Source organism: Chiloscyllium punctatum, chromosome 18 (assembly GCF_047496795.1).
Source record: "Chiloscyllium punctatum isolate Juve2018m chromosome 18, sChiPun1.3, whole genome shotgun sequence".
Taxonomy (NCBI): Eukaryota; Metazoa; Chordata; class Chondrichthyes; order Orectolobiformes; family Hemiscylliidae; genus Chiloscyllium; species Chiloscyllium punctatum.
The window spans coordinates 46,026,954-46,036,174 of record NC_092756.1 but is presented as its reverse complement, the minus strand read 5'-3'; positions in this window follow the sequence as shown (position 1 = coordinate 46,036,174).

Here is a 9,221-nt window from a genome sequence, read left to right as displayed (position 1 = left end):
GGTGAAGTTTAACAACGGGTATCTGACCCCCTGTGCTGCTGTCTGTTCCATAATGTTTAGAATGATTCTAATTTATAAAAATGAGTTACCAGAGTCTTACATGGATTCATGCAGTTTTTCAGCAAAGTACAATGTAACTCTCCAAGTACAAGTTCACCCCACAGACGAAAATATGTGTGTGTGTGTGTGTGTGTGTGTGTGGAGGAGGGTCTCTGTTTGTAGATAGGGCAATGGGATCACCTGTACTGTGACATGAACCCAATGACCATGGGTACCGAATTTAGCTATCAGTCTCTGTGGGGGCACTTTTAGCTGCTGCCTGTTCTGAAGACCGCCTTGGAGGATTGTCACCCGAAGATCCGAGGTCGAATGTACTGTATCACTGAAGTGCTCTCCAACTGGGAAGGGGCACACCTGTCTGTTGATTGATGTGCAGCGCCCATTCCGTTGTTGTCGCCTGTGCTCAGCTTCACCAATGTACCATGTCTTAAGGCATTCTTGCCTGCAATGTTGTTTTTTTTAATAGATTAGCGTCAGTCTAAATATTATGGCATGTACGCAGCATACAGGGACTAACACCTTCAACATATTATCTGTGCTGACACTAATTGGTAAAGTCCACCTGAGAACGTAACTGTTAAAATAAAGTTTTCCGATTTACATAAGAAAGAAATGAACCTAACATAGTCATTCTAACAGATGGAAGACTTAACAAGTAATCAAGGTATTTTTCCAATGTATAATTTCAGTGACATTACACTGTAACCTTTCGCTATACATTCTGTATCTTACCACTCTGTACTGTACAGCCACCTGATGAAGGAGCAGCTGTCCAAACGATATTGCTTCCATTAAACCTGTTGAACTATGACATGGTGTTGTGCGATTTTTAACTTTATATTAGAATGCCCATCTCAAAATTAAAATAATGACGAAAAAGCATTTATTCTCTCAGACAGTTCTGTATCAGTGAACTTTCTTGTAGCAGAAGGCTGTTGAGGAAGTGTCATTAGGTGTAATGAGGCTCAGATCCGCAGATCATCAAACTGCAAAGACATCAAGCGTTATGGAGAAAGGCAAGAAAGTGCAGTTCAAGGTTATCAGATCAGATATGAAATCATTCAATGGCGGAGTAGACTTGATGGTCTGAATGGTGTCTATCTGTTCCTAAAATTGTTGGCCTTAATATGAAGCTGCAAAACCGACCTCAGTAAAATGTGCCAAATTTAAAAAAGCGTGGTCCCCCGGAGCACTGAACCGAGGTGAAATGTACAAAGAACAACACACAAAGGGCAGACAATATTGGGTAACTGATCCGTAGTGATCAGTATACCAAGGTAAACAGTAAAACCGATATTCAGTATCTACATTGAACCTGGCTCCACGAGGCATGTAGTTAACTCTCACAAGCCACTATTCCCCTTCCGTTTTCCTGACGCCCCCTCCGTTCTTGTTTTAAACAGATTGATCGTCAGGCAATTGCCGATGACATTGCTGATGTGGAACTGTAACATATAGAACATAGAATATTACAGCGCAGTACAGGCCCTTCGGCCCTCAATGTTGCGCCGCCGTGTCATACTAATCTGAAGCCCATCCCATCTACACTATTCCATGTACGTCCATATACCTCTCCAATGACGACTTAAATGCACTTAAACTTGGTGAATCTACCACCGTGACAGGCAAAGCATTCCATGCCCTAACTACTCTCTGAGTAAAGAAGCTACCTCTGACATCTGTCTTATACCTATCTCCCCTCACTTTAAAGTTGTGACCCTCGTGTTTTCCGTCCCCATACTTGGAAAAAGACTCTCCCTGTCCACCCTATCTAAACCTCTGATTGTCTTGTATGTCTCTATTAAGTCACCTCTCAGTCTTCTCTCCAACGAGTACAGCCTCATGGCCCTCAGTCTTTCCTCGTAATTCATTCCTTCCATACCAGGCAACATGCTAGAAAATCCCCTCTGCACCCTTTCCAAAGCGTCAACATCCTTCTTATAATGCGGTGACCAGAACTGTTCACAATACTCCAAATGTGGCCGTACAGCTGCAGCATAACCTTCTGATTCCAGGACTCAATCCCTCTATTAATAAAGGCCAAAACACTGTTTTCCTCCTTAACAACCCTGTCAATCTGGGTGGCAACTTCAGGGATCTGTGTATATGGATACCAAGATCTCTCTGCTCATCTGCACTCCCAAGAATCTTACCATTAGCCCAGTACTTTGCATTCCGATTACTCCGGCCAAAGTGAATCACCTCACACTTGTCCACATTAAACTCCATTTGCCACCTCTCAGCCCAGAACTGCAGCTTATCTATCTCTCTCTGCAACCTACTACATCCTTCGTCACTATCCACAACTCCACCGACCGTCGTGTTGTCCGCAAATTTACGAACCCACCCTTCTAAGCCCTCATCCAGGTTATTTATAAAATTGACGAATGGCAGTGGACCCAACATCGACCCTTGCAGAATGCTGCTCGTAAATGGACACCAAGATGAACATATTGCATCAACTACAACACCCTGTTTTCTTTCAGCGAGCCAATTCCTGATTCAAACTGCTATGTCTCCCACAATCCCATTCCTCTGCATTTTGTATAATAGCCTACTGGGGGAACCTTATCGAACACCTTGCTGAAATCCATATACAATACATCAACCGGATTACTCTCATCCACCTGTTTGGTCACTTTGTCAAACATTTCATAAGATTCGTGAGGCACGACCTACCCTTTACAAAACCGTGCTGACTGTCCCTGATCAGATTATTCTTTTCTAGATGATTATAAATCCTATCTCTTCGAACCTTTTCCAACGCTTAACCAACAACTGAAGTGAGACTCACTGGTCTGTAATTACCAGGGTTATCTCTACTACCCTTCTTGAACAAGGGAACCACATTTGCTATCCTCCAGTCCTCAGGCACTATTCCTGTAGACAATGATGATTTCTAGATCAATGGCACAGGCTCGGCGATCTCTTCCTTTGCTTCTCAGAGGATCCTAGGATAGATGCCATCCGGCCCAGAGGACTTGTCTATTTTCACACTCTGCAGTATTTCTAATACCTCTTCCTTGTGTACCTCAATCTCTTCGAGTCTAGATGCAAGTATCTCTGTATCTTCCTCGCCAACATTTTCATTTTCTATAGTGCACACTGTCAAAAAATATTTATTTATTGTTTCCCATGTCTCCGCTGACTCCACACACAACTTCCCACTATTATTCTTGATTGGCCCTAATTTAAATCTCGTCATTCTTTTATTCCTGACATACCTGTGGAAAGTCTTGGGGTTAACCCTGATCCGATCCGCCAACAACTTCTAATGTCTCCTTCTGGCTCTTCTGAGCTCTCTTATTAGGTCATGCAGGGAAACTATTCTGTCTGCTGCACATCATTCTGCTTCGAAATATCAGGCAGTATTTCATATTCATTACTGTAAACGTTAACCTTTAACAAGACATGACAGTGAAATCACTGAATCTTCATCACTATACTACCAGGGAAGATTTCTGTTAACATCACCGTGGACACCATGAGATTCGCCATTCAATTCTCCTATCCTTCTGTGCGTGATCCCCTCGGCCCTATTCCGGTCTTGTTGGTTGGTTTACAATACTGAGGCTGTCCAATCATCTTTGCATTTCAGTTTCTAAAGGATGAGACCTTCCCTCTGAGCTGGCACTGTGCTTGCTCAGTGGTGATAACACTGTCCTTGTAAACTAGAAAAGTGCTTGAAATAGGCCATTCCTGTTTTTCATTCCAAGAACATGAGACAAACCGTTTGGCAGGACAGGAAATAGCGGGCGTGAGCAGTGATCAAGTTTGGCAGCAAGAACGAGGGAAGGCAGTATAAACTACAGAGTAATGGGGAAACAATGGGCCATAAGACCATAAGCCCATAAGACATAGGAGTGGAAGTAAGGCCATTCGGCCCATCGATTCCACTCTGCCATTCAATCATGGCTGATGGGCTTTTCAACTCCACTTACTACCATTCTCCCCGTAACCCTTAATTCCTCGAGACAACAAGAATCTATCAATCTCTGCCTTGAAGACATTTAGCGTCCAGGCCTCCACTGCACGCTGCGGCAATGAATTCCACAGGCCCACCACTCTCTGGCTGAAGAAATGTCTCCACATTTCTGTTCTGAATTTACCCCTTCTAATTTTAAGGCTGTGTCCACGGGCCCTAGTCTCCTCGCCTAAGGGAAACAATTTCAAGCGTCCACCCTTTCCAACCCTGCATTATCTTGTACGTCTCTATTAAGTCTCCCCTTAATCTTCTAAACTCCAATAAATACAATCCCAGGATCCTCAGCCATTCCTCATTTTAGACCAACCATTCCAGGGATCATCAGTGTGAATCTCCGCTGGACATGTTCCAGTGCCATTATGTCCTTCCTGAGGTGTGGGGACCAAAACTGGACACAGTACTCCAAATGAGGCCTAACCAGAGCTTTATAAAGTCTCAGTAGCACAACGGTGCTTTTATATTCCAACCCTCTAGAGATAAGTGACAACATTGCATTCGCTTTCTTAATCACGGACTCAACCTGCATGTTAACCTTTAGAGAATTCTCGACTTGCGCTCCAGGATCCCTTTGTACTTTTGCTTTACGAATTTTCTCACCGTTTAGAACGTAATCTATGTTTTTATTCTTTTTGCCAAATTGCAAGACCTCGCATTGTTCACGTTGAATTCCATCAGCCATTTCCTGGACCACTCTCCCAAACTGTCTAGATCATTCTGTAGCCTCCCCACTTCTCCTCAGTATAACCTGCCTGTCCACCTAACTTCGCATCATCTGCAAACTTCGCTAGAATGCCCCCAGTCCCTTCATCCAGATCATTAATATATCATGCAAACAGCTGTGGCCCCAACACTGAACCCTGCGGGACACCGCTCGTCACCAGCTGCCACTCCAAAAAAGAACCTTTTAGCCCAACTGTCTGCCTTCTGTCAGACAGCCAATCCTCAATCTATCCCAGTAGCTCATCTCAACACCATGAGCCCTCACCTTGCTCAGCAGGTTCCCGTTTGGCACCTTATCAAAGGCCTATTGGAAGTCTAGATAGACCACATCCACTGGTTTTCCCGGATCTAACCTACTTGTCACCTCTTCAAAGAATTCCAACAGGTTTGTCAGGCATGACGTCCCCTTACTAAACCTATGTTGACTTATTCTAATCAGACTCTGCTCTAAGAATTTAGAAACCTCATCCTTAATGATGTATTCTAGAATTTTACCAACAACCAAGGTTAGGCTAATTGGCCTATAATTTTCCATCTTTTGTCTTGATCCTTTCTTGAACAAGGGGGTGACAACAGCGATCTTCCAATCATCCGGGACTTTCCCTGACTCCAGTGACTCTTGAAAGATCTCAGCCAATGCCTCCGCTATTTCCTCAGCCACCACTCTCAGAACTCTCGGATGTATCCCATTGGGGCCAGGAGATTTATCAATTTTAAGACTTTTTAGCTTTTCTAGCACTCTCTCTTTTGTAATGGCAACCATACTCAACTCAGCCCCCTGACTCCCTTGAATTGTTGGGATATTACTCATGTCTTCAACTGTGAAAACTGACGCAAAGTATTTGTTAAGTTTTCCTGCTATTTCCTTTTCTCCCATCACTAGGATTCCAGCATCAGTTTGAAGTGACCCAATGTCTACTTGTGCGTGTCGTTTGTTTCTTATGTATTGAATGAAACTTTTCCTATCATTTCTAATATACCTGGCTAGCCTATCTTCATATTTGATCCTCTCCTTTCTTATTACTCTCTTTGTTATCCTCTGTTTGTTCTTGTAGCCTTCCCAATCGCCCGATTTCCCACTGCTCTTGGCCAATTTATAGGATCTCTCTTTTTCTTTTAATACATTTCCTGACTTCCTTTATCAGCCATGGCTGTCTAATCCCTCCCTGGATAAACTTTCTTTTCTTGGGGATGAACCTCTGTACAGTGTCCTTAATTATACCCACAAACTCCTGCCATTTTTGCCCTACTGTCTTCCCTGCAAGCCTCTGCTTCCAGTCTATTTTTGTCAGTTCCTCTCTCATGCCCTCATAATTGCCTTTATTTAACTGTAACACCATTACATCCGATTTTGCCTTCTCTGTTTCAAACTCCAGACTGAACTCTACCATATTATGATCGCTGCTTCCTAAGGGTTCCCTTACTTTCAGATCTTTTATAAAGTCTGGTTCATTGCAAAGCACTAGGTCAAGAATAGCCTGCTCCCTTGTGGGCTCCATGACAAGCTGTTCCAAAAAGCCATCCTGTAAGCATTTCATGAATTCCCTTTTTTTGAATCCACTGGCAACATTATTTACCCAGTCCACCTGCATATTGAAGTCTCCCATGATCACCGTGACCTTGCCTTTCTGACATGCCTTCTCTATTTCCCGGTACATGTGGCGTCCCTGGTCCTGACCACTGTTAGGAGGTCTGCACACAACTCCAATTATTTATTTTTGCCGTTGTGGTTCCTCAATTCCAACCACACAGACTCCACATCATCTGACGCTATGTCATTCAGTGCCATAGATTTAATTTTGTTCTTAACTAACAAGGAAACCCCACCCCCTCTGCCGACCTCCCTCTCTTTTCGATAAGTTGAAAATTATTGGAGGTTTAACTGCCAGCCCTGACCCCCCTGTAACCAAGTCTCTCTGATGGCTACCACATCATAATCATTCACTATGATCTGTGCCATTAGTTCATCTGCTTTGTTATGAATGCTACGAGCATTCAGGGAAAGTGCCTTAATGCTAACTTTCTTATCATTAGAGATATTGGAAGTCATATGATGTCCTAAGTTATCCTTGCTCTTTTCTGCATTCCCAGTCTGCCTCAATTTTAAATCCACCTGGACACATGCTATCCTGCTGCTGATCTTTCCATTTAATGCCATACTCCCTGTCGCTTTCATTTTCCCTTCCCCCCAACTCAGAAGTTTAAAGTCCTACTGACCACCCTATTTATCCTCTTCGCTAGAACATTGGTACCTGATCGGTTCAGGTGGAGACCGTCCCAACGGTACAGATCCCCCCCTGTTCCAAAACTGATCCCAATGCCCCATGAAGTGGAATCCCTATTTCCCACACAAATCCCTTAGCCACGTGTTTACTTGCCTAATTTTCTTGTCCCAATGCCAATTGGCACGTGGCTCGGGCAATAATCCGGAGATTATGAACCTTGAGGACCTGTGCTTCAATTTCCTGCCCAGTGCTTCGTAATCCCCAAACAGGTCCTCCACCCTAGTCTTGACTATGTTGTTAGTACCAACGTGGACCACAACAACTGGATCCTGGCCCTCCCGCTCCAATATCCTTTTAAGCCGATTGGTGATGTCCTGCACCCTGGCACCGGGCAGGCAACACACCTTGCGAGACTCCCGATCCGGCTTGCAAAGGATGCTATCTGTTCCCCTAATTATAGAATCCCCTGTAACAACTACTTGTCTATTAACTCCCCCCTCTTGAATGGCCTTCTGCACCATGGTGCCTTAGTCAGTTGGTTCATCCTGTCCAGAGCCCTTTTCCTCATCCGAACAGGGAGCAAGAATCTCTTACCTGTTGGAAAAGGCCAGGGGCTGAGGCTCCTCCACTCCTGAACTCAGGTTCCCCCTACCTGCCTCACTTACAGTCACACTCTAATGAGCCTGAACACTAGCTGAATGTGAATTACTTAATCTCCTAGGTGTGACTGCCTCCTGAAACAAAGCGTCCAGGTAACTCTCCCCCTTCCGGATGTGCCACAGTGTTTGAAACTCAGATTCCAGATCAGCAACTCTGATCCGGAGTTCTTCCATCAACCAACACTTACTGCAGATGTGGTCACTGCGATTCACAATGGGATCAGCCAGCTCCCACATCATACAGCTACAGCACATCACCTGCCCAGCCATCTCTGCTTAGTTAATTAATTACTTAGTTACTTTGTACAAGTTTGAGATAGAATACTTTCTGATACCTCTCTGCTAAAGTCTTTCCCTAATAAAGAATTAATATATATATACAAACAAAGTAAATTTTTAACCAGTCACTGGTAAAGAAATAGAAAATCCTAACCTTAAAAAAGAACAGTGTAGTTAAGGAGGTTTGAAAGGAGGGTGGGTGGGGGATATACCGGTGTAGAATCTCAGGTTTAGCGGCCTTCCTGATTTATAAACTCACTGCTTTCCTTTCCGGCTGCCCCTCTGGTAGCTGTCACTTCCTCTGCTGCTCCCGCTCTTTCTGTGAAGGTAAGTAATTTTAAAACAAACTGTCTTACCTTAGCTGTAGTCTTCCGGGTTCGTTTTTACTCAGCCGCTGCTTCCACTCAAATGGGCAAGGAACACTGGGATGGGAGGGGCTGAATACTTCCTTTCTTTGCTGTAACCAGACATTGGTGTTGAACTCTGAAATGGGACAACATCAGACAAGTCGGTGAAATCTTACTTTCTGCTTGTTTTCTCCCGAGGCCTGTGTCACACTTGGGGAAATGTGTCGGCGTGCTTCAGTCTATGGGTAAAAATGGGGTTCAGTTTCCATCTCAAACATAAATCCCATTGATTGTGTTTTACGGGATTAAAACGTTACAGAGAAATTAGCATTCAGGTGAAACGTCAGAGTTTACAAGGTTATAGACCAAGTGCTGGGAAATGAGATGAAGGGACCCATTTCTGTGCTGTAAACACTCGATAATTCAAACATTTTTGAGGGGAAACATATCTGCAGTGACATAATTCCAAAAACGGTGTTATGAAGAAACGGTGCAAATGCTTCTGCCCTCATCCCTGGCGGTCTAGTGGTTACTATTCAGCGCTTTAACTGAGTGGCCTGGGTTTCATTACCGTTCAGGAAATCAGGACTTCTTGATCCTGATGCAGAGAGCGCAGCTCTACCAGGAATCTGTTTCATGCCTTTGATCAGTCAATACTCCAGCTCATCAAAGAAGGGAAAAGTGTCTTTCCTCTCTCTGCACAGTCGGACAGTTAATCCTTCATTCTCCTCTGATTCCACTTCCCAAAGAGTTTCAAAATATTGTCAAAACTGAGTCTCAGCTATTTCTTTTCTGTGCTTTTCATCCAAAGAAGCTGCAGTGATTGATTGCGTTGGTTTCTGAAAACAAAACGTACCCATGTGCAGTGTATTGGGCTATTCCAAGATTGCCTTCTCTGACAACGGTGGGACATGACTGATGTTGTCGATGATATGGAAGTGCCAGT